General features: G+C 44.0%; 1 long non-coding RNA gene across 1 annotated transcript; it reads right to left on the bottom strand.

Annotated features, from left to right (window-relative positions):
- Positions 1 to 405: 405 nt before the first annotated feature.
- Positions 406 to 17570, bottom strand: LOC114806396. The gene is made up of 3 exons (XR_003754424.2): positions 17483 to 17570; positions 6999 to 7102; positions 406 to 550 (listed from the first exon to the last, which is right to left on the bottom strand). It is a non-coding gene; the product is annotated as an uncharacterized LOC114806396 (long non-coding RNA).
- Between the last annotated feature and the right edge of the window lie 8462 nt (positions 17571 to 26032).

The raw sequence follows: 26032 nt of genomic DNA, 5'->3' as shown, positions 1-26032 counted from the left end.
CTTAGCATAGTGCCTGGCACACAGTAAGTGCTTAATGGATGCAATTTAAAAAATAAAAAGCTTGGACCACTCTTCCACATCAGTCAATCAATCAGTGGTATTTCTTCAGGACTTTCTGCATGCAGAGCACTGATTGAGTGCTTGAAAGAGTCCGACAGAGGAAGAAGACATGATCCCCATCCTCAAGGAGCTCACCTGAATTTATACTGCTGAAAAAAGTAGCAAGGTTTTCTTCCCCTTCATACCAAGGCTCTAACTCTGTGGGATACATACCTCAGTGGACTTGGGCATACTTCAGCAGGAAATGAAAACATATTTAGGAAGCAGCATCAATGTTCAGAACCTGAACTGCATTAATGGCCTGGAGTTGATGCCCTTCACAAAGAAATCTCATTTTCTATCCCAATCAGGTTCTTTAATAAGAAGCAATGCATTCATTTCTGCTCGTTCATTCAGCTCCCCCAGCTCATTTCTGCTCCATGAAAACGTTGCAGAGTGGGACTTGCTTAGAGAGATATTCCGGGGCTCATTTTAGACCTTCAGAGGGTGCCTGTGGGAGAAGGAGTTCCTTGACTTTTACCCATCAGTCAATCTGTATGAAGAGCTTGGGAGAATTAAAATAATAATAATTGTGGGATTTCTTAAGTATTTAGCATGTGCCAAGCACTGTACTAACAACTGGGTAGATACAAAGTATTCAAGTTGGACACAGTCCTCCCAACCAGGGCTCAAATTCTAAGTATGAGGGAGAGAAGGCATTGAAGCCCCATTTTACCTATGAGGAAACTGGGGCACAGAGAAGTTCAGTGACTTGCCCAGGGTCACACAGGAGGCAAGTGGCAGCATGGAGTACAATATAACTGAGTTGATTGATGTGATCCTTGCCCACAAAGAGCTACCAGTCTAGAGGGGGAGACAGACGTAAAAATAAATTACAGATCAGAGAAATGGCAGTATAAGAATATGTCCATAAGGGCTGTGGCATGTATATCAAGTGCTTAAAGGGGACAGATCCAAGTGTGTAGGTGAGGCAGAAAGGAGAGGGAGTAGAAAGAAGGAATATCAGAAGGCAGAGTCGCATCAGACTGAAAGCTTCTCTCCCCACTCCTCAAGACCCTCCAGTGGTTGCCCAGCCACCTCTGCCTCAAACAGAAACTCCTCGCCGTCAGCTGAAAGCAGTCAATCACCTGGGCCCCTCCTGTCTCACTTCACTTGTCTCCTACTGCTACCCAGAGCGCACACTCCACTCCTCTAATGCCGACCTTTTCACTGTCCCTCCATCTCCTCTATGTCACCTCCGATCCCTCACCCGCATCCTCGCTCTGGCCTGGAACGTCCTCCCTCTTCTTATCTGACAGACCACTACTCTCTCCATCTTCAAAGCATTATAAAAATCATATCTCCTCCAAGAGGCCTTTCCCAACTAAGCCTTCCTTTCTTCAACTTCCTCCCTTTTTGGGTCACCTATGCACTTGGACCTGAACCCTTTAAGCACTTGACCCTCACCCTAATCCCACCCTCGGCCCCACAGCATTTACATAGCTGAATTGGATTTTAATCTATCTCCCCTTCTAGACTGCAATCTCCTTTTGGACAGTACACAGTACTAAGCGCTCTGCACACAGTAAGCCCTCAATAAATACCATTGACTGATTGATTGAGGGACCCTTCATTCATTCATTAATTCATTCAGTAGTATTTACTGAGTGCAGAGCATCATACTAAGCGCTTGGGAGAGTACAATATAACAATAAACAGACACATTCCATGCCCACAATGAGCTTACAGTCTACTGGCTGGCTACTGTTGAACTTTCCCAAATGCTTAGTATAGTGGCTAGCTCTCAGTAGGGGCTCAATAAATGCTATCAAGTGATTGACTGATGGATTGATTAACACTTGACTGGGCTTCTTAGTCCCTGGAAGCTCAGCTAAACCCTAACTCAGGGTCTCTAGTCCATTTTCTTTTTCTGAAGAAGTTAGTGTTAGCACAAGAGGGTTCGCTTTGTTTGGGCTTCCAATACCTGTAACCTGTCAGCAATCCAACTAACGTCACAACCTACTTGCTATTATAACATAGTCATTTAACTCAGCACCACACTCTCCACAACTGTTACCTTGTCAGAATGTAATTGTCTCATTAACAAAAACCTTAACTTGTTGACTTCTTCACATCATCAACATCCAGAAGGTGAGCAAACATAAAGCTTGTCTGATAATAATTTATCCAAAAAGTTTGACATTCTCTGCAGTGGAAAGAAGACTTAATAAGGCACTTAATGAGGTAAAGATGCCCAAAGGTTCAGCTTACTGAAGAGCAGTGTGCCCTAGCGGAAAGAACATGGGCCTGGCAGTTAGAAGAGTGGGTTCTAATCCCAACTCCACCACTTGTCTACTGTGTGACCTTGGGCCAATCACTTCACTACTCTGAGCCTGTTTCCTCATCTGTAAAATGAGAATTCAATACCTGTTCTCCCTCCAACTTAGACTGTGAGCTTCATGGGGGACCGGGACTGTGTCCAACCTGATTGACCTGTTATGTACCCAGGATTTAAAACAGGGGTCCCACCCTAAACTTTCCCCAGACCATGGGTATCTAGTCTTTATTTTTAATTCTCTGACAAACATTTCAAGTGCAGCTGAGCCGGTCTATTAATGATAAAATTAATAATCACAGTAATAATAATACAAAATAATGTTTGCTAAATGCTTACTAGTACAGTACTAGGGTAGGTACAAATTAATCAGGTCTTAGAATACTAACAATAATTGTGGTATTTATTAAGTGCTTAGTATGTACCAAGACCCGGATTAGATACGAAATAATCAGACATGGTACCTACTCCATACAGGTAGAATGGCTTATATAATTAGAATGATTATAATTATGGTATTACTGGAAAGAGCATGGGAGATCGAGGACCTGGGATCTAATCCCGATTTGCCACTTCCTGCTGTGTGACCTTGGGTAAGTCACTTCACTTCTCTGAGCCTCAGTTTCCTCATCTGTAAAAACAGAGATAAGATACCAGTTCTCCCTCTCCCTGAGACTATTAGCTCCATGTGGGATGGGGACTGTGTCTGACCTGCTTCTACTGTACCTGTCCCAGGCATAACACAGGGCTCAGCGCATAGTAGATGCTTAACAGATGCCACCATTAGGAAAAACTTGCACTGTAGTACTCATGATGCCCAATCCGGGCATGCTCATAGCTCGTTTCTTCTGAAGCCGCAGAGCACGGAAGCCAGACAGGTATCTGTTGTCAGAAAAACCTTCCCTCATCCTCTAAGGGTGTCCCAACTGAAACTCAGAGTGGAAGCACTGATTCTGGCAGAACTGCAAATCATAAACTGAAATTCACAGAAGTGAATTCTAACAGCAAGAGCAGCATGGTTCCACCACCTGTCTGCTGGTGACTTTAGGCAAATCACTTAACGTTTCTTTGCCTCAATTACCTCATCTGTGAAATGGGGATGAAGACTGTGAGCCTCATGTGGGACAGGGACTGTGTCCAACCTGATTTCCTTGTATGTACCCCAGTGCTTAGGAAATTATAGCTCATAAATTATTCACTTATATTAAAGTCTATCTCCCTCTCCAAACTGTATATTTGCTGTGATCAGCCCAAGCATTCAGTACAGTGTTCTGCACATAGTAAGTGCTCAATAAATCCCATGGATTGATTACATGCTCAACTACTGAAGCACTTATCTATCCACCTATCGATCTGTCATTCTGTTTCCTCCTAGCTGTATAGATTTTGTCTCTCTCCTGGTAGACTGTAAACTCCTTGAGCACAGGGATCAGGATTACTAACTCTATTGTCCTCTCCCAAACACTCAGTACAGTGCCCTGCTCATGTTCTAATCCCAGATCCACCACTTGTCTGCTGTGTGACCTTGGGCAAGTCATTTTACTTCTTTGGGCTTCAGTTATCTCATCTGTAAAATGGAGGTTGAGACTGTGGGACAGGGACTGTGTCCAACCCAATTTGCTTGTATCCTATCCACTCTAGTGCTTAGTACAGTACCTGGTAAATGCTTAAACACCACAATTATTAGTATTATTATTACTACATCTAGTGTACTCCCCCAAACACTTAGTACAGCACTCTACATAGTAAGAGTGCAATAAATACAGTTGATTGATGAATATTTCATAAATCCATAAGCATTTGATGAAGAATTAGGTGATATGAGTAAAGGAGCTGGAGCTACTCAAATTCAGTGGTTTATCGTTTTATCTGCTTTTACGAAATAAAAATCAATTGTTCATCAGATCACCAAAGCCACAAGGGCTTCTGATGAGAAGTAATTCAAAAGTAATTTCTAAAGTCTGTAACCCATTTTCAATTTAGCTATTAATGTATCAAGCTGCTTCAACTTTCATGCATAGAAAGGAACGTCATCTTCGCCCTGAATATTAAAAAAGACAACACTCTAAGACCAGCTTGTTATCAGTTTGGACTTGTATGAAATTGAAACAGAGATATCAGATGTATTCATTGTGTGAACAATCTTCATCTTTAGTATATGCTGTTGATCCCACTCAGGCACCCAAAAATATAATAAGGTTTATCTTTCATCGGAATCAGACCGATGGGTACTTCAGAGCTTTTTATCCGAGGACTAAAATAAACTCGAACAACACAAAAGTCCCAAACTGTCGCTTGCACTGCTTTGAAAGGCATATAACCTGAAGGAGGTGTGTGGGATTTGAGGAAAAATGCTGCCAAGCATGCTCTATCTAGAGCTCAGTTCATTTACAGTCATGGCCTGGTGGAGAGTGTTTTCAGTATAAGCTCATTATGGGCGGGGAATGGAACTGCTAATTCTGCTGTATCGTACTCTCCCAAGCACTTTGTACAGTGTCCTGCACATAGGAAGCACTCAAAAATACCACTGATTGATTGATTGTTTCGCTTTTCCCCATGCGTTGGTCACCAGTCCCCTACCCCTGCTTTAGATTTTGATTCTGAGCCCCTTGATGGACTGGGATGTCTAATTACCACAGAGCGAGGCAAAGTGCTTAGATTGTGAGATCCCTGAGACAAGGATCGTATCTAATTCCCACTCGTGAACTCTTTCCCAGCGCTCAGTACAATGCTCTGCACGTGGTAAGTGCTTAGAAAATGCTAAATATTGTTACTACTCTGTATACAGAAGGCACTTTAAAAAGACTATTACTTCTACTGCCTCAGGGGAGTCACTCGATCTATCTGAACCTTAATATCCCCATCTATTGAAAGGGGAAGAAATTACCTGCTCTTCCTCCCTTTTAGACCTGAACAACACTTCCTAGTGATTTGGCTGATTTGCCATTCCTCCTCCAACCAATCCCCTTGGCCAAGGGGGCTCCAGCCGGGGCAGTGAGATGAGAGTAGGGAGCGGAGGAGGAAGAAGAAGAGAAAGAAGTGGAGGAGGATAGGAGGAGGAGGGAAGAAGAAACAGGTGAGGAAGGGGGGGGAGGAAGAAGAGGAGGAGCAGAGGACGAGGAGGAGAAGGGAGGAGGAGCAGGTAGAAGAAGATGAATGCAATTTCCACTTTTCTCCCACCCTTTAGGCATTTGTTTCACTAACATCTGTGGGCTTTGCTCCTATTCATTTCTGGGGCGAAGGGGATAGAGGGTGCACAGGGGAAACTAGGGTACAGAGGAACAGTGGAAAACCAGTCAATGAGGGACACCTAAGAAGAGAAGCAGACAGAAAGCAAAGAAAGAAAGGCCCAGAGAAAGGGCCTTGAAGCCCTCATCTAGTTTGGCATATATCTATAGACTTCAAGGAGACAAAATGTCCAATGTGGGGGAGAAGACATGTGCTGAGAGTGGAAACTGAATTCCTCTTCTTCTACCTGCTCCTCCTCCTTTCATGGTGGGGAACAGAAGGCCTCTGATGGGCTTCTGCACAATAAAAAGCAGCATGTCCTAGTGGAAAGATCCTGGATCTTTGAGTCAGAAGGACCTGGGTTCTAATCCTGCCTCTGCCACTTGTCTGCTGTTTGACCTTGGGCAAGCCACTTAACTTCTCTGTGCTCCAGTGACCTCATCTGTAAAATGGGGATTAAGGCTGTGAGTCCCACTTGGAACAACCTGATTACCTAGTAACTACCTCAGCACTTAGAACAGTGGTCTGCACATAGTAAGCGCTCAATAAATACTACTGAATGAACATAACAAATAACACAATACCACAAATACCACAAATACCACCGCTTGCTTAACAAATACCACAATTAATTAATAAGCACTTAAATACCATGAAAAACAAAAACAAAAAAGGGGATTGGTTGAGGAAGAGGAAGATGTACATTGTGAAGGAATGGAATGGAAAAGTTAAGGGAAGCAGGGTTTACTAATGGAAAGAGCTTGGGCCTGGGACTCAGAGAAGTTGGATTCTAATTCCTACTCTGCCACTTGCCAGGTGTGTGACCTAGGGAAGTCACTTCCCTTCTCTGTATTAAAGTTCCTTCATCTGTAAAATAATAATGTTGGTATTTGTTAAGCGCTTACTATGTGCCGAGCACTGTTCTAAGCGCTGGGGTAGACACAGGGGAATCAGGTTGTCCCACGTGGGGCTCACAGTCTTAATCCCCATTTTACAGATGAGGGAACTGAGGCACAGAGAAGTTAAGTGACTTGCCCACAGTCACACAGCTGACAAGTGGCAGAGATGGGATTCGAACTCATGACCCCTGACTCCAAAGCCCATGTTCTTTCCACTGAGCCACGCTGCTTCTCTGTGGAGATTCAATACTTGTTTACCCTCCTATTTAGTCTATAAGCCCGGTAGGGGCAGGGACTGTGTCTGACCTGATTATTTCCTGTCTCTTCCCCAGACCTTAGTAGTAGTATTAAGCACATAGTAAGTGCTTAATAAATATAATGATCAATTAATTAAAATATGAGGTGGTCCTCCCATACAGGATATAGATTATCTATTGAAATGAATTTATCTACCCAACTAAGGAATTTTTCCTTCTCGCTAACCCCACACACATCACCTCAGCACTGTTGAAGAGAACAGAGTCCAGGGGGAATCTTAGCCAGAGGGCAAGAGCTGTAGCAGGATACTGTGAATACACCTTCCACCATTGAAGATGAGCTCCTTTGAAGCAAAAAAAAAAAAAAGTGACAAAGTTGAGGACTTTTTCCAAGAAGCTGATACTTTAAAACTTTTTCCTCTAGCAGCAGCATGATTTTTATTGTCGTTATTTTGTTGATTGACTGGGTGTCCCTATCTCCAGTTTCTCCACCATCTCCCTTCCCCACACTCTCCCAGTCTAGAAAATGCAAAGAGGACCTGGAAGCCTGAAGTCAAAATTCATAGATAATCCACGAGGAATCTCCTCTACTCTTTCAACTCAACAGGTTCTTAGATTTTGAGCCTCTTTGGAGGGCCAGAGATCATGCCTATTTTTCCTCCATTGAAGTCTTCCCCTGCGCTTAGAAATGGTGTTCTGCACACTGTACATAGCTGTCCAATGACAGTGAAATGCACTCATGGGTGTGTGTTTGTGACTGAAAAATCAGTGCATGAACGAGTGAATGAATGAAGTTGTAAACATCCTTGTTAGTCTTTGAAACAATCATCCCTGAACTGTTCCAAGCTGCTGGCTGTGACATAATAATAATGATAATAATAATGATCCTTGATTAGCATTCACTACATGTCAAGCACTAGAGTAGATACAAGATAATCAGGTCCCACCCGGGGGCTTCCAGTCTAAGTAGGAGGAAGCACTGGTATCGAATCTCCACTTTGCAAATGAGGGAACTGAGTTCCAGAGAAGATAAGTGACTTGCCCAGGGTCACACAGCAATCAATTGGCAGAGCTGGGACTAGAACCCAGGTCCTCTGACTCGCAGTCCCATGTTCTTGCTTCTCCCCTGATCCTGAGTCTTTCACAAAAGAACATGTCAAGGTGATAATCAACGGCTTCACAGCATCTACCCTTGCACCGAGAGCTGATGAGAAACCTGAAGAAACCCCGACACTGGGTCAGCGTAAGAGCAGAGAAGAAGAAAATAGGATCCAGATGGCTTCTGGTGAGTGACAACAGGGCATCGAGCTGTAAGCTTATTGTGAGCAGGAAACTTGCCTACCAACTCTGATGCATTGTACTCTCCCAAGTGCTTAATACAATTCTCTGCACACCATAAGGGCCCAATAAATACCAGGGATGATGATACCAAGCTACAGGTCTGAATTGCACCGATGAGGGGGTCTGATCATCCAGGTTATTCAAGCAGTTTCATGAGCCACAGCCCACAACAAAAACCAGATGCACAAGGTCCTGGGGAGAACTCCTCTGGGCTGGCTGTGGGAGGAGAATGGATGTCTGCTGGATACCCATAGGAATGCCAACAGGTGAGAATAAAAGGGAACAACTTTCAGAGTTTGTTATTGTTTGGTGGAGAGCAGCAGAGAGCAGATGTCCAGGACTGTCATCTGGGGAAGATGGAGGGGTGGTGCTGTTCACATGGGAGAAGTCAGTAGGATTCTCACCAACTCTAGACTAGAAGCCCCTTGTGGGCAGGGAATGCATCTACCAACTCTGTCGCATTGTCCTCTCCCAATCAATCGATCCACGGCATTTATTGAGCACTGACTGTTTGCAGAGCACTGTACTAAGTGCTTGGGAGAGTCCAAAATGAACAGAATTGGAAGACACCATCCCTGCCCACAATGAGCTTCCAGTCTAGAGTATGGCATAGTGGATAGAGCACGGGCTTGGGTGTCATAAGGACATGGGTTCTTAACCCAGCTCAGCCACTTCTCTGCTGTGACCTGGGGCAAGTCACTTCACTTCTCTGGACCTCAGTTACCTCATCTGTAAAATGTGGATTGAGACTCTGAGCCCCATGTGGGACAGGGACTGTGTCCAACCCGATTTGGTTGTACAGTGCCTGGCACATAGTAAGGGCTTAACAAATACTATTATTATCATTATTATTAGAGGAGGGCTTAGTCCAGTGTTCTGCATACAGTCAGCACTCAAATACCACGGACTAATTGATCAACTCTGTTTGTACTATCAGGTCTCAGATGCCTGAGTCGAGATGCAAAGTCTGGCTCCACTGGGGCTACAGTGAAGAGCCATGTGGTGGTAAAATGGAGGAGGCGAGAGATAGAAAGGATCTGTGTGGGGAGGGGGGGTGACTCCATTAGTCAGCCAATTGTAATTATTGAGCGCTTCGTTTGTGCAGATCACTGTACTAAGCATTAGGGAGAGTACAATGGAATAATATAACAGACACATTCCCTAAATGTTTTCCCACTGGCCCTCCGGCCAGCCTGCAGATGAATGGAGGCCTGATAAGTAAAGGGCGGGTGTGGTTGCAAAGTGAAGGGCTGCTAGTGAAGGTTGGGAGCCTGGGAATCAGAGGACCTGAATTCTAATGCCGGCTCTGCCACTTGTCTGCTGTGTGGCCTGGGGCAAGTCACTTCACTTCTCTGGGCCTCAGTTATCCCATCTGTAAAATGGGGATTAAGACTTGGTAGCACCATGTGGGACATGGACTGTGTCCAACTTGATTACTTTGAATCTACCGCAATGCATAGAACAGTGCCTGTCACACAGTAAGCACTTAAAAAATACCATTTAAAAAAATGAAAAAATACAGTAGAATAGGTGGACACATTCCCTGCCTACAAGGAGTTTACTTTCTAAAGGAGAAGCTTACAGTCTAGAGCGGTGCACCTAGCTTGTTTCTGTTTCTTGAGTGTTTGAGATTTTGGAACACCAAAATTGGTTTTCATATTTTAGTTGAAATTAAGCTTTGGAGGATATCAAATGAGAGATTTCCTTTGGGTCTCTTTCAAGGAGGAGAAGGCTTTTGAGTGATTTTATGGTATTTTCATTATTTAAACTTCCATCAATTAAAGGCAGAGATGATTCAATGTAATCTCCCATGCCAAAATGGTGCAGGAGAAAATGGAGAACATTTCACTGAAGATGCATGCTTTTCGATTCTTCTCCTCAAACGAGCAAAACAGGTCGCATAAAAGCCAACAAAAGCCAAATTCACTAGAATTTCGCTAGAATTCACAAGAATGTCGATCTAAAGTCCAAATAGTCTCACCTAACCCTGGAACAGGAAAAAATCTGTCCAAGAAATGCCAAAATGGCAAATTTTACACACATTTGTAGCCTCTAATACTTTCAGTGTCATTGTTAGGCTTAATATACATTCATAAGGCATTGTGAACTGAGTGACTACTCTGTATGGAGCACTGTTCCAGGTGCAGAATACTGTACTGGACACCTACTGTATGCAGAGCACTGTGTTAGACAAGCAGGGTTGCCTAGTAGAAAGAAACCTGGACCTGGGAGTTGGAGGACCTGGGTTCTAATCCCAGCTCTGCCACTCGTCTGCTGTGTGGCCTTAGGTAAGTCACTAAACTTCTCTGTGCCTCAGTTTCCTCATCTGTAAAATGGGGATTCGATCCTACTCCTTCCTACTTAGACCGTGAGCAACCGTGTGGGACAAGGCCTGCGCCTGACCTGATAACCTTGTATCAAACCCAGTGTTCAGAACAGTGCTTCTCACTTAGTAAGTGCTTAGCAAATACCATTATTATGATTATCATTATTGTAATTAAGAGCTTGGGAGAGTACAACAAAAATAAAATACATCATCTCTGCCCTCCAGCTGGTTACACTCAAATGGTTTAACTGCAAATAATAATAATTATGTGCTTTCACTGTGTTTAAATTGGTGTGGTTTTTTTCTCCAATGACATATTTTAAGCACTTAATATGTGCCAGGCACTTTACTAAGCACTGGGGTAGACACAAGCTAATTTTTAAAAAAATTGTTAAATTTGTATTTGTCAAATCCTTACTACATTCCAGGCACTGTACTAAACTCTGGACTAGATACAAGCTAATCAGAATGGACAAAGTCCATGTCCCACATGGGGCTCACAGTCTTAATCACCATTTTACAGACGAGGTAACTGAGGCACAGAGAAGCTGAGTGACTTGTCCATGGTCACACAGCAGACAAGTGGTGGAGTCAGGATTAGAACCCAGGTCCGGGCTCTTTCGCTTAGGCCATGCTGCTTCCTTACTGTGAGAAGGCCTCAGATTAGTCTGGCCACTATCAACTGTTCCTGTGGTGGCAGTAAGTTTGCAGGCTCCTGTTTACCAAGGTATTTCCAAATACCAGTTCTTTCTCTCCATTGGCATAATTTTTACAGAATATAATGGCCTTGACCTTGTGCTTACTGTTGAATTCACTCTCCTCTGTTTGAGACCGCTACTGAAATGGCTTTCTTATTAATTTACCAGCCCACCTCAACCTTCTGCCTGAAAATAGCCCCAGGAGTTTTCTTGCCTTTTTCAATAAAGCTCAGAATTCACATAGCTGAACCATTCTTCCAAGCACTTCTCTTGACCTCTGTCATTGTCTCTTCTTTCACTCCATATTCCCCATCTTCCTCCAGAGCTACAGTCTTCCTTGATCGGTCTCCCTTATTACCTGCCAGACAGCCATAAAGTTCCTTCTCAAAATTCCCCTTTCATGAATTCTCCTCAGACTAGTACAAATTTCCCTTCGATTACAGTTGTGTGCTTTGCCTACAATATAGATTTTTAGGAACTGTTCATTATTAACCCTAACTACTATTGGTCCCCCGTTAGACTGTAAGGAGTTTAAGGACGTCTTGCTCTGTGTCACTTGTCCAAGCACTTAGTACAGAGCTTTGCATTCTCCCTCCTCAAACCCCCTGCCTCCCCTATCTCTTATGGTGACTTGGCTACCTGATGACTTGGCTACCTACCTAAATGAGAAAATTAAAACTATCAGGCATGATCTCCCTAAAATCTTCCCGGCTCCTCTCCAGTCCCTCCCTCCTCCTGCCCCTTCTTCAACTCTCCCATTTTTGCCAACAGTATCTCAAGATATCTCCTGCATTCTCTCAAAATCCGCCCCCTCCACCTGTCCATCCGACCCCATTCCTTCACACCAAAGAACTTATCAAAGAACTTGCCCCCTCCCTTCTTCCCTCCCTAACCGCCATCTTCAAATGTTCGCTCTCCAATGGCTTCTTTCCCACTGCTTTCAAATGTGCTCATGTCACTCCTATCCTAAAAAAATCCTCTCTTGACCCCTCGGTTCCCTCCAGTTATCACCCCATCTCCCTCCTACCATTCTTCTCCAAACTACTTGAGCAAGTTATCCACACCGGCTTTTTCAAGTGCCTCACTTCCAATTCTCTCCTTGCCCTCCCTCCAATCTGGCTTCCAACTCCTTCACCCCACAGAAACCACCCTCTCAAAGGTCACAAATGATCCCCTTCTTGACAAATCCAATGGCCTCTCCTCTGTCCTAATCCTCCTTGACCTCTCAACTGCTTTCGACACTGTCAACCACCCTCTCCTTCTGAAAATTTTATCCAACCTCGGCTTCACTGACACTGTCTTCTCCTGGTTCTCCTCCAATCTCTCTCTGTCCACCTATTCTTTGTCTCTCTCAAGCTTCTCTTCTGTCTCCCACCTCCTATCTGAGGGGGCCCCTCCAGGTTCAATTTTGAGTCCCCTTCTGTTCTCCATCTACACTCATTCTCTTGGAGAACTCATTCATTCCCATGGCTTCAACTACCACCTCTATGAGGATGATACCCAAATCTACATCTCCAGTCCTGATCTCTTTAACTTCTCTGCAGTCTCACACTTCTCCTTTCTTCAAGACTTGAATGCCCCGCCATCACCTCAAACTTAACATGTCCAAAACAAAACTCCTTATCTTCCCACCCAAACTCTGTCCACCCCCTGAATTTCACATCACTGTAGACAATACCAGCATTCTTCCTGTTTCACAAGAAGCAGTGGTGCCTAGTGGATAGAACACAGGCCAGGGAGTCAGAAGGAACTGGGTTCTAGTTCCTGCTTCACCACTTGTCTGCTATGTGACCTTAGGCAAGTAATTTCACTTCTCTGTGCCTCAGTTACCTCTTCTGTAAAATGGGGATTAAGTCTGGGAGCTCTATGGGGGACAGGGACTGTGTCCAACCTTACGGCCTTGTATCTACCCCAGAGTTTACAACAGTGCTGGCACATAGTAAGCACCTAATAACATGAAAAAACAAACAAAAAAATCAAAGAAAAACAAGCCTGTAACTTTGGCATTATCCTTGAGTCCTCTCTCTCATTCATCCCACATATTCAATCTATTACAAAATCTTTTCTGTTCAACCGTCACAACACTGCTAAAATCCATCCTTTCTTCTCCATCCACACTACCACGTTAATCCAAGTAGAGAAGCAGCGTGGCTCAGTGGAAAGAGCTCGGGTTCAGGAGTCTGAGGTCATGGGTTCTAATCCCGGCTCTGCCGCTTGTCAGCTGTGTGACTTTGGGCAAGTCACTTAACTTCTCTGTGCCTCAGTTACCTCATCTGGAAAATGGGGATTAAGACTGTGAGCCCCGCATGGGACCTGATTACCCTGTATCTACCCCAGCGCTTAGAACAGTGCTCGGCACATAGTAAGCGCTTAACAAATACCAATATTATTATTACTTATCCTACCCTATCTTGATTGCTCTATCAACTTCCTTGCTGACTCCCTGCCTCCTCTCTCCCTCCATTCCAGTCCATACTTCACTCTATTGCCTGGATCATTTTTCTACAAAAACATTCAGTCCATGTTTTCCTACTCTTCAAGAAACACCACGGGTTGCCCAACCACCTCCACATCAAACAGAAACTCCTCACCATTGGCTTTAAAGCACTCAGTCACCTTGCCCCTTCCTATCTCACCTTGCTACTCTACTATTATAACCCAACCTGCAGAATTCACTCCTCTAACGCCAACCTATTCAGTGTAGCTCGATTTCATCTATCTCGCCGCCGACCTCTCACCCACGTCCTTCCTCTGGCCTGGAACACCTTCCCTCTTCATATCCAAAAGACAATGACTCTCCCCACCTTCAAAGCCTTATTGAAGGCACATCTCCTCCAAGAGGCCTTCCCTGACTAAGCCCTATTTACTTTTCTCCCACTCCCTTCTGTGTTGCCCTGATTTGCTCCCTTTATTCACTCCCCTCCTCAGCCCCACAACATTTATGTATGTATCTGTAATTTATTTATTCATATTACTGTCCGTCTCCCCCTCTAGACTGGGAACTCAATGTGGGTAGGGAATGTGTCTGTTATATTGTTGTGTTGTACTCTCCCAAGCATTCAGTACCATGCTCTACACACAGTAAATGCTCAATAAATATGACAGATCAATCGATTGCAGGCATTCAATAAATATCACTGACTGCCTCACAGTCAAAATGTTAGCTCTGTGTTGTATTTTGAAGATTGTGAAATGCAAATCTGGGAATAACTAGGACAAAATATTTGAAAAGAAAACTCACAGTTCAGCACACTATCTCCAAGTCTACCAAATGGCTCCTTGTCTCACCTTGCATCCATGGACAATGTAATAATTATGGCATTTGTTAAGTGCTTAACTATGTGCCAGGCACTGTACTAAGTGCTGGGGTGGATACAAGCAGATGGATTGGACGCAGTTCCTGTCCCACATGGGGCTCATAGTCTCAATCCCCATTTTACAGAGGAGGTAACTGAGGCCCAGAGAAGTTAAGTGACTTGCCCAGACTCACACAGCTGACAGGTGGTGGAGTCAGGATTCGAACCCATGACCTCTGACTCCCAAGCCCGGGCTCTTTCCATTGAGCCACGCTGCTTCTCCAGGTACTATCAGTCAATGGTATTTATAATGATATTGATAATAATGATGGTATTAGTTAAGTGCTTACTATGTGCCAAGCACTGTTCTAAGCACTGGGATAGATACAAGGTTATCAGGTTGTTCCACGTAGGGCTCACAGGCTTCAATCCCATTTTCCAGATGAGGGAACTGAGGCCCAGAGAAGTTGTGACTTGCCCAAAGTCACAGAGCTGACAAGTGGTGGAGAAGGGATTAGAACCACGACTTCTAACTCCCAGGCCTGTGCTCTTTCCACTAAGCCATGCTGCAGAGCACTGTTCTAAGCGATTGGGAGAGTACAGCCTAACAGAGTTGGTAGACATGTTCCCTGTCCTCAGTGAGCTTCCAGTCCAGTGGAAGCACTGTACGAACTGTTGGCATAGATGCGAGATCTTCAGATAATACACAGTCCCCATGGTGCAGAGAATCTAAGAAGGGGGATGAGCTAGGTTAGCCCCATTATACAGATGAGGAAACTGAGGCCCAGATGCATTAAATGACTTATCCAGTTCAAGGTCCTCTAGGTCGAAGCTGTGGCTCCCCTTCCAACCCTGTCTTGTTTTCAGACCCCCACAGACCTAACTGTCCTTCCTCCCACTCACCCTTTTGAGGACACTCTCCCATATGGGAGACAGTCTCCTTTCGATGACACTCTCCTACCTCTCTCAGCAACCTTTTCTTCCTAGCCCTGGATTTACCCAAATGGAGATCCATCAATACTGTTAATAATAATAATAATAATGTTGGTATTTGTTAAGCGCTTACTATGTGCCGAGCACTGTTCCAAGCGCTGGGGTAGACATAGGGGAATCAGGTTGTCCCACGTGGGGCTCACAGTCTTAATCCCCATTTTACAGATGAGGGAACTGAGGCACAGAGAAGTTAAGTGACTTGCCCACAGTCACACAGCCGACAAGTGGCAGAGCTGGGATTCAAACTCATGAGCCCTGACTCCAAAGCCCGTGCTCTTTCCACTGACCCACGCTGCTTCTCTGTTAGGCTGGTAGCTCTTTGTAGGGAAGGTGTTGAAAAGAGATATCAATATAAAACTATGAATTGTATAAACTACTTTTTTCTTTTACATCTAGGAATGATATAAGCTAGGCCTCACGGTTCTTTACCTATTCATAAGGTTTCTAACAAGCCATTGTGTGTCTGACAGAAGGATAAGGTAAGATCTTGTATATTTCCAATTCCCTCTGAATTTTGAGCCATCAGTACTATCTCCGGAGATGGGGAAGCATATGCAAAGGGTGTTTTGTCAAAAATGTCAACCTCGTTCAATAGGTTTCTCCACTCCTGGCTTTTCTGAAGGATGACAAGTAGCAGGAACCCAGCATGCACAAGCATGCTCAAAATGGGGGAACAGAGAGCACTTCTAATTTTCTCTGCTCCCCCTCCCTTTTGTGTCACTCTCGCACTTGGATCTGTCCCTGTTAAGCACTTGATAGTCATCCCACCCTCAGCCCCACAGCACTTATGTCCATATTCGTAATTTATTTTACTGTTGGCCTCCCCCTCTAGAATACGTCTACCAACTCTGCTACACTATAATCTCCATTGGTTAATAAGGTGAGTTGGATTGGAAAGAGATGACATTTTGTTTTTTTATTTCATACTTGAAGCAAGGGTCTTAACAGGTTCATTCACAGACAAGTGAACAAAATAGAAATCCTAGATAGAGAACAGATAAATAGAGCAGTAACAAACTAGATGGCAGCGATGAAGCTTCGACAATCTTCTGGGGTCCTCATCTTACAGGGGTGGAAAATGGTTGTCATTGCTATCAACACAATTAGCAAAGTATTTAAGAAAACATGGGAAATAGCAACCTCAAAATCATAGGGAAGAACAAACTTGCTTTTTTTGTTTGCTTCTTAGGGTTTTGTTAAGTGCTTCCTATGTGTTAAACACTGTTCTAGGTGCTGGGGTAGGTACAAGTTAATTAGATCTGACACTGTCCCTGTCCTGCATGGGGCTCACAATCTAAGTAAGTAGGAGAACAGGTATTTAATCCCCATTTTACATTTGAGGAAACTGAGGCACAAAGAAGAGACTTGCCCAAAGTCACCCAGCAGACAAGTGGGAGAGCTGGGATTAGAACTCAGGTCCTCTGACATCCAGGGCCGGGCTCTTTCCACTAGGCCACAATATTTCTGTCGGGAAAGAAGAATGATACTGAAATCTTATCTATCAATCCTCAATCATGTAGGTTGGGTTCGGAAGGACAGCTAACTCATGACTGTGTTCAACAACCTGGCAACCTCTAGACTGTGGACCTGTTGTGGGGAGGAATGTGTCTATTTGTTGTTACACTGTACTCTCCCAAGAGCTTAGTACAGTCCTTTGCACACAGTAAGCACTCAATAAATATGATTGAATGAATGAATGACAGATAGGTTCCCCAAACCTGACCCATCACAATCCTCCTGGACACTCCTTCCTTCACCCTCTGATCTCTGCATCGTGAACTCAGAGTAATTAGGAAGGGCAGGGAAGACAACGGGGTGTAGTGAAAGCAGGGAAGCGGGTGGATTAGTGGAGGTCATTTCACTTCTGTGTATCTCACTTCCCTCATCTGCAAAATGGGGATTCAAGACCTGTTCCCCCTCCGACAGACTGTGAGCCCCACGGGGGGACGTGATTATCTTGTATCTACCCTAGCACTTAATAAAGTGCTTGACACACAGTAAGCACTTAACAAGTACCACAGTTATTATTATTAGGGATAGGGTGGAGGCTTGAGTGAATTAGATTCTGACCTGCAGTAAGATGCTTTGAGTTTCAGTTCTCTCTTCAAAAAATACCTGCCCCTCCCATAGACACGGGGCTGTCGACAGGAGCAAAGTGAGATCACTGAAGTGAAAACATTTGGGAAAATAAAAACAATATGCAAATTCAAGGTATTATTATGAGCTTGCACCATTAGGCAAAGGCACCTAAGAAAAAGATAATTGGATGGAGAGCAAAGGCTAATTTATTTCAGTCCCAGCAATGTATTAATTTTCATGGCAGAAAGACAGTGAAAAGCAATGAATAAATTGAACGTTTTCTAACTGACATCCCTAGGAGATGTAGCTTAAAATTCTTTTTGACTCCATGGAAAGTTTCTTATTTATATGAGACAAAAGCAACTGATCTCATCACCAAGCTGTTCTTTAAAAAAAATTAAAAAATATAATCAGATATGCAGTCTTGACTATGCATTTTATATGGGGATTCAATATCGGGCATTTATGCAGATTTCATGAAAATGAATGTCAAAAATGAAGATTTTAATGTCCAAGGTAAAAAAAAAATATAGTTTTGGAAAGGAAAGGGATATGGACAAAACTTTTGGGTCAGGAAAAATCTTCCTTTGAACTATTATGGGAGAAAAATGATGATGAAAAAAGATGTCAGCTTGTGGTGTCTCAAAGATCAGGTATATTTCTGTTTCTTCGAAAAGAAATTCTAACATGGTGTTTTTTCTCCTTGCCTTCTGCCTCTGCAATCCCCTTATCCTTTCCTGATAGACGGTCATAAATTGAATTACCAAAGGAGAATAGGGAAAAAAAAGAACCCATAAACTTCATCTCCTGTTCCATATCTGTCTCATCATTGCCATCTTGTGGACGAGGGCCCACAAAAGTTACTTTCCTGCTACAGCTCTTTCAGTCCTCCGAAACAACCGGGACAGACGACAAAATGGTGACTGCATGAAATCTCTTCTCCGGTCTTAGGGGAGCTGCATTATCATCATCCTAGAACGTCTGAGGTTCCTTCTCGTGGCTTCCCACAAGTCAGCTGCATCGAGAGAGTCTGATTCTTCTCTTCAGTGATGACATAATGGTTAGGTTTTGAGGATTGCTCAACCACCACCAACCCAGCACCAACCCAACTTTAGCATCGGGATCGCCAGTTCGTGAAGCTTCATGGCCACCTGTCCGATTGGCATTTTACAGTTGCCAACCCCTCCCGCCTCGGTCTCTGTCCCTTACCCAATGGAAGTCTGTGAATGCCTTGGGCCGGGAGAGAAGCTACCATGCTTGAGAGATAATAAGCAGATGGTCATAGGCCGATTCTTGGAAACCGGTTTCCACCTGCCTATTGGTTGCCTTAGGGCAGACGAGGTCACTGAGACTGATCCTAAAAGGCGAGCAAGCCAGTAGCATTAATAGCAATGGTATATATTGAGCAGGTACTGAGTTCCATGTACCGTACTAAGTGCTTGGGATACGCCACAGAAGAACAAGACACGTTTCCTGCCCACAGGGAGTTTATACTCTACTAGGGAGACACACAGCAGTGAAAACAGAATAAACTCATGACCAAGGGCAGAGGATAAATCAGAATAAAGAACACTGAGTGCACGAGGAAGCTGAAGAGCTGATGAGATTGGTGCCATTGAGGACTTCTCATCCATCTCCAGATTTAATCTGTGTTCATCAACCTAGCGCTTTAGGGAATGACCATGCTTTTTAGACACTTCAGGAGAAAGGTAGTGTCTGAGATCACATCCTGCTTGCTGAAGGACTCTCGGAATACCCTCTATATGTTAGTTTCGGCCTCACTTCTGCTCAGTCTTTCCTTTCCGGTTTACTCTGTTCCAGGTCAATCAATCAATCATTGGTATTTGAGTGTTTACTGTGCACAGAGAACTGTACTAAGTGCTTGTGAGAATACAATATAACCAAGCTGGTAGATATGTTCCGTGCTCATAACGAGATTACACTATGGGGGGGGAGGTGCTTCTTGGCTGAGAAAAAGTCCACCTAACCACAATCAAGTTATCCATGTGCTTACTCTGTGCAGACCACTGTACTCAGGGTTGAAGAATGTCAAAGTGAGAAGGCATGATCCCTGACCCTGAGGAGCTTACAGTCTAAGGTGTGCAGAACTTGAGAGAATGTAAGCTCTCCATTAGATTGTAAACTCCTTAAGGGCAGGGATCCTGTCTACCAACTCTGTTGTACTGGACTCTCCCAAGGGTTCAGTATAGTCCTCTGGCACAGTAAATGCTCAAGAAATGCACTGACTGAGTGATTGAGTACAGTAGAGTTAGGGGACTCGGTAAGCAACATGACCTAGTCGATAGAATACGGGCCTGAGAATCAAGAGGACTTGGTTTCTAATCCCGGCTCTGCCACTTGTCTGCTGCGTGACCTTGGGCAACTCACTTAACTTCTCTGGCCTCATCCGTAAAATGGGGATTAAGACTGCGAGCCCCATATGGGACATGGATTGTGTCCCACCTGAATAGCTTGTTTGTACCCCAGTGCTTAGTACAGTGCCTGGTACATAATGAGTGCTTAACAAATACTATAAAGAAGTAGGCCTGATCCCCTGCCCTCATCTGTATATGTGATTGAGTGAATGAATCGATAAGCCAAATGGGCTAGTTGTTCATACTTGGCTTCCCTTCAGCCATTGATGTCCTCCTGAACTAAAGCTAAATCCTCCTGAACTTGGGGACCTGAAAGAGATGGGGAGAAAAACTCTATGGTAGTGACCTGGGGTGACAAGGACTGCGTAAAAGTGGGGGTTGTCAGGATTGAGTTTGGGCATTGGAGGAGATGCCCAAGGCAAAAAATCATGGAAGGAGGAAAGCCATGAATTCCCCTGCTTCCCTCCCCCACCCCCAGTGCATTCAACTCTCTCTAGACTTGAAAAATAATAATAGTAATAATAATAATAATAATGGTATTTGTTAAGCACTTACTATCTGCCAGGCACTGTACTAAGTTGATGGGCTCTGACTCATATCAATACAGTTGTTTGCTCAATAGAAGCCACGTGACTTAGTGGAAAGAGCACAGCTTTGAGAGCCAGAGGTCATGGGTTCTAATCCCAGCTCCACCGTGTGTCAGCTGTGTGACTTTGGGCAAGTCACTTAATTTCTCTGTGCCTCGGTTATCTCATCTGTAAAATGGGGATTAAGACTGTGAGCCCCTCATGCGACAACCTGATTACCTTATATCTACCCCAGTGCTTAGAACAGTACTTGTCACATAGTAAGCACTTAACAAATGCCATAATTATTATTATTAGAAAGATCATGTCCAAAGGATGATTTTAATTGGAAATTTATATTTTCTTAGACTGACTTAAGCTGTTCGGCTAGGCTGTGGTACGATGTATTTGGATGGGGCACGGCTTCAGGATTTAGCTGGAGAGTTGTCCCTAGGTTTCAAGATGACTCTGCTGATGATGAAACAGTATCCCAGAGTGAATGTCACTGAGGGAGAATTTCTGGAAAATAAAAGTTGGGCCCCTTTTCTCCCAGGCCTCTTGCGATTCAGATGAATATTGCTCAACCATCCAATGCTAGACTGTGAGCTAGCTTTGGGCAGGAATGTGTCTGTTGTTATACTGTACTCTCCTAAGAGCTTAATACAGTGTTTTGCACACAGTAAGCCCTCAATAAACACGAGTGAATGAATCATTAATGCTTCCCTCTAGACTGTATGCTCGCTGTGGGCAGGGAACATGTCTACCAACTCTGTTGTACTCTCCCAAGTTCTTAGTACAGTGTTCTGCACACAGTAAGTGCTCAACAAATACCATTGATCGATCAACTGAAGAGGGGAAAGATGTATTCTTCAGCCAGATTTGTTGGGATATGCTGTCTTACCACCTGGAGTTGTTGATGCAACAGTGGGGATGGTTTGCATTGAGCCACCCACACTCTCATCCCGTTACCCTGTGCCCAGTGACACCTACTGTGAGATTATTAAAAGGGAGAACAGGTACAGTCCATGGCCATAGAATAGATTGGGATCTTCATTAATAATGAGGGTATTGCTTAAGCAGCAATACCCTTGAGAAGCAGCGTGGCTCAGTGGAAAGAGCCTGGGCTTGGGAGTCAGAGGTCATGGGTTCAAAACCTGACTCTGCCACATGTCAGCTGGGTGACTGTGGGCAAGTCACTTCACTTCTCTGTGCCTCAGTTACCTCATCTGTAAAATGGGGATTAACTGTGAGCCTCACGTGGGACAACCTGATTATCCTGTATCTACCCCAGCACTTAGAACAGTGCTCTGCACGTAGTAAGCACTTAACAAATACCAACATTGGTATTATTAAGCGCTTATTCTGTGCCAAGCCCATTGTTGAGCACTGAGAGCCATACGAGAGTCGGCTAGGACGCAGTCCCCATCCCACAAAGGGCGCACTGTTTAGTAGGGAGGGAGAACAGGATGTTTCTCCCCATTTTACAGATGAGAAAACTGAGGCACAGAGAAATTAAGTGACTGGCCCAAGGTCACACAACAAGCAAGCTGGAGAACCCTGATCTTTTGACTCGCTGGCACGTGTTCTATCTACTCGGGTCTTTCTCCACAGGTCTTATAGTTATGTCAAGAGAAAAAGGAGTGGAGATATGAGTGAATTGTGCCCTAAAATATAGCATTTTCCTTAGTAAAGGGCACCAACTACCCATAAGTGGCCTGAAAAACTGGGTGAAAATTAAACATTCTTTACTAATTGCCACAGCCACAGTTTAAGAAGGAGCAAATGACGAAGCAACTCACTCTCTCTCCCCCTCTCTCCGACATTAGTGGCATTTATTGCAAGATTAATGACAGGAGCAGTCAACACCAGAAGCATTCAACAAAACATTTGTTCCAATTTGAGCTCTCCATAAACTGATGCTGAAACTGGCTTGTCTGAGAGAATGTGCTTGTCTCTTGCCATCAAGGTCTTGCATTAGGAGAAATGGCTTGAAAAAGGAGGAATTTATTAACTGGTACAGCATATGTAATCAGAAAGACAGAGCATGGTCTTTGAACTATAGATTCCAGGCTGCTTTTTAGCCTGCTATTGACTTGGACTGCTTGCCACTTTAGACGTTCATTTCAATGTCTGTTTCTTTGTAGGAAAGAGATTCTCTCTTGGTTCCAAACCAACTTCCACCTTTTTTTAATGGCATGTGTCAAGCCCCATTTTAATTCTAATGTTCTAATCCTTGGTGTAGATACAAGTTTATCAGGTTGGACACACTCCCCATCCCACATGGGGCTCACAGTCTAAGTTGGTGGGAGAAGAATTTAAACCCCATTTTGCAGATGAGGTCACTGAGGCACAGAGAAGTGAAGTGACTTGCCCACAGTTATCCAGCAAACAAGTGGTAAAGAGACTAGAACCCGAGTGTTCTGAATCCCAGGTCCAGGCTCTTTTCAGTAGGTCATACTGCTTCTCAGTTGCTGCTTCCACCCTTAGTTAGCGATTACTACCCCAGACTTCACCTCACCTCCTTGGGTCTCTGTAAGCCTGTTAAGGCTCCATCTCTTTCCAAAACAATATAATAACACTTTATATGGTTTTGCTTAAGCACATAATAAGAAGAATAGTCAAAAAGGCCTTCCCTGATTAAATCCTCTCTCTCTCTCTCTCTCATGATGATGATGGTATTTATGCATTGTCTATATTCTTGGATCCTTACCCTTTGAGCACTTAGTATTCACCCCACCCTCAGCCCCAAGGCATTTATATATATATGTATATATAAATATATGTTATTTATATTTGCATCTGTCTCTCTCTCTAAATTGGGAGCTCACTGCAGACAGGGAACATGTCTACCAACTCTGTTAAATTATATTCTCTTAATTTAGTTATTGCTTAGTTTAGTGCTCTCCATCCAGTAAGTGTATAATAAATACCTTGAATGATTGGCATTAAGGGCTTAGTACAGTGCTGTGCACACAGTAAGTGCTTAATATGATTGAATGAATGAATTTAAACACTTACTATGTGTCAAACACTTTAGTAAGTGCTGGGATAGATATAAAATGAGCAGGTCAGACACAGTTCCTGTCCCACATGGGGCTCACTAAACTGGAGGGGGAACTGTACTTAATCCCTCTTTTACAAATGGGGGAACTGAGGCCCAGGGTAGTTAAGTGACCTGCTCAAAGTTACACACAGCAGGCATGCAGCAGAGCCAGAAGTAGAACCCAAGTCCCCTGATTCCTAGGTCCATACTCTTTCTACTCAGCCTCCTTATTAAGTGCTAAGCACTACATCAAAGCACTGAACATGATCCTTTCCCTCAAGAAACTTACAATCTAGTGAAAAGACAGCAAGAGAATATAACAGGGCAAGATACAAGATAATCTAAATGGGTAATTATTTTAACAATTTACATTTATGGTAGTCCAGTGAGGAGGTAGCAAGAGGCCTGGTATCAAGAGTCTTCAAAAGATGTGACACATAAAAGAAATCTAAAAAGACAGAGAGAGACACCACAACAGAGAAAGAGGCAGTTAATCAATAGCATTTGTTGAATACGTCTACTGTGCAGTGCACTCTACTAAGAGCTTGGGAAAGTACAATAGAGTTAATAGACATAATCCCTACTCTCAAGAAACTTACAACCTAGTAAAAAGACAGGGAGAGAATAACAGGGTTGAGTGAAGAGTGGAGGCTAAGATGCAGGATGGAAGGGAAAGACAGAACATCAATGAGCTCTACACACAAAAAGCACTCAATAAATACAATTAAATGGTTGGCTGAATCTGTCTGCCTTGGCTTCCTCTGGCATTTTTTGACCAAGGCTTGGCCCTCTTGCTTACCAGGCAGGCATATTAGCCAAGGGAGGTATTGCAGAGCCTCAGCTGCCATAGTGCTTGAGTTCAGCCTTTTGGTATGTTAGTCTCAAAAATCTCTTTGGCATTTAATACTGAAATAAAAAAAACCCCCACAAAACCCAGAATTCTGGTTGTGGAGCGGTAAGGTTTATCAGATGAATAGCTCACATGCAATGATCCTCAGCTGAGCTGGCTCCAGGAAGCCTGGGTAATTAAAACTCCCAACCTCTCTCATTAGAGTGGTGTCTAGGTTTGTGCAGCTTCTCAGCAAGGACCAGAGACAGGACACACCTGAGGCCTCCAGGAATTGGGCCAATTGCTTTTGGGGAGAGAACGTGTCTGTTTATTACTATAGTATACTCTCCCAAGCATTTAGTACAGTGCTCTGCACCTAGTAAACACAATAAATTTATTTAATTGAATCGATGTCTGTCTCCCCGCCTCACGACTGTGAGCTAGTTGTGGGCAGGGAATGTCACTCTTTATTGTTGCATAGTACTTTCCCAAGCGCTCAGTACAGTGCTCTGCACACAGTGAGTACTTGATAAATATGATGAACAAATGAAAAAATACAATTGACTGACAGGAAGGACCTGTGATTCTTTCATATTCAGCTGGTCCCCCTGCCTGGTTCTTTGGGTTTTGTTTTTCGGTATTTGTTAAGCGCTTACTATGTGGCAAGCACTCTTTTAAGGGTTGGGATCGATACAAGTCAATCAGGTGGGACACAGTCCCTGCCCTACGTAGGGCTCACGGTCCAAGTAGAAGGGACAAGCAATGTTGCCTAGTGGTTAGAGCACGGGTCTGGGAGTCAGAAGGAACTGGGTTCTGATCCCTGCTCTTCCACTTGTCTACTGTGTGACCTTGGGCAAGTCACTTCACTTCTCTGGGCCTCAGATGCCTCATCTGTTAGATGATTCAGACCATGAAGCAGTGTGGTTCAGTGGAAAGAGCCTGGGCTTGAGAGTCAGAGGTCATGGGTTCGAATCCCTGCTCTGCCACTTGTCAGCTTTGTGACTGTGGGCAAGTCACTTAACTTCTCTGTGCCTAGTTACCTCATCTGTAAAATGGGGATTAACTGTGAGTCTCATGTGGGACAACCTGATTACCCTGTACCTACCCCAGTGCTTAGAACAGTGCTCTGCACATAGCAAGCACTTAACAAATACCAACATTATTATTATTATTATGAGCCCCATGTGGGACATGGACTGTATCCAACCCAATTAGTTTGTATCTACCCCAGCACTTAGAGCAGTGCCTGGCACATAGTAAACACTTAAAAAATGCCATTAAAAAAAAAGAACAGGTATTCAATCCCCATTTACAGATAAGGTACGGAGGCACTGGAGGTTAAGTGACTGGGCCAATGTCACACAGCAGGCAATTGGAAGAGCTGGGATTAGAACCCAGATCCTCTGACTCTCCTTTCCTCTCCTCTTTTCTTCTTTCCCCTTCTGCTGCTCCCCTTTCCCTCTATGCCTCCCCATTCTCTTTTTCTGACCCCCTTCTCTTCAAGGTCTCTGAAGCCTTTTGCTCCACCCTACCATGGTTGTCCAAAAATCAGGTCACGTTTGTCCACTGGTATCATTGAAATTTGCTCAGACTGAGGGGTAAAAGCGAGTTCTGCCCTTTCTCTGATAATCTGTGGAAGAGAGGGGGAAGGAAGGACAGGAGGTGTGTGGCTGCATTGTTTGGAAACAAACATGAAGATCTCTTCTACAGAGGGTCCTGAGGGGAAGA

Source organism: Ornithorhynchus anatinus, chromosome X1 (assembly GCF_004115215.2).
Source record: "Ornithorhynchus anatinus isolate Pmale09 chromosome X1, mOrnAna1.pri.v4, whole genome shotgun sequence".
NCBI lineage: Eukaryota > Metazoa > Chordata > Mammalia > Monotremata > Ornithorhynchidae > Ornithorhynchus > Ornithorhynchus anatinus.
The sequence above is the reverse complement of the archived record's forward strand: the minus strand, read 5'-3'. Positions and strand labels throughout refer to the sequence as shown.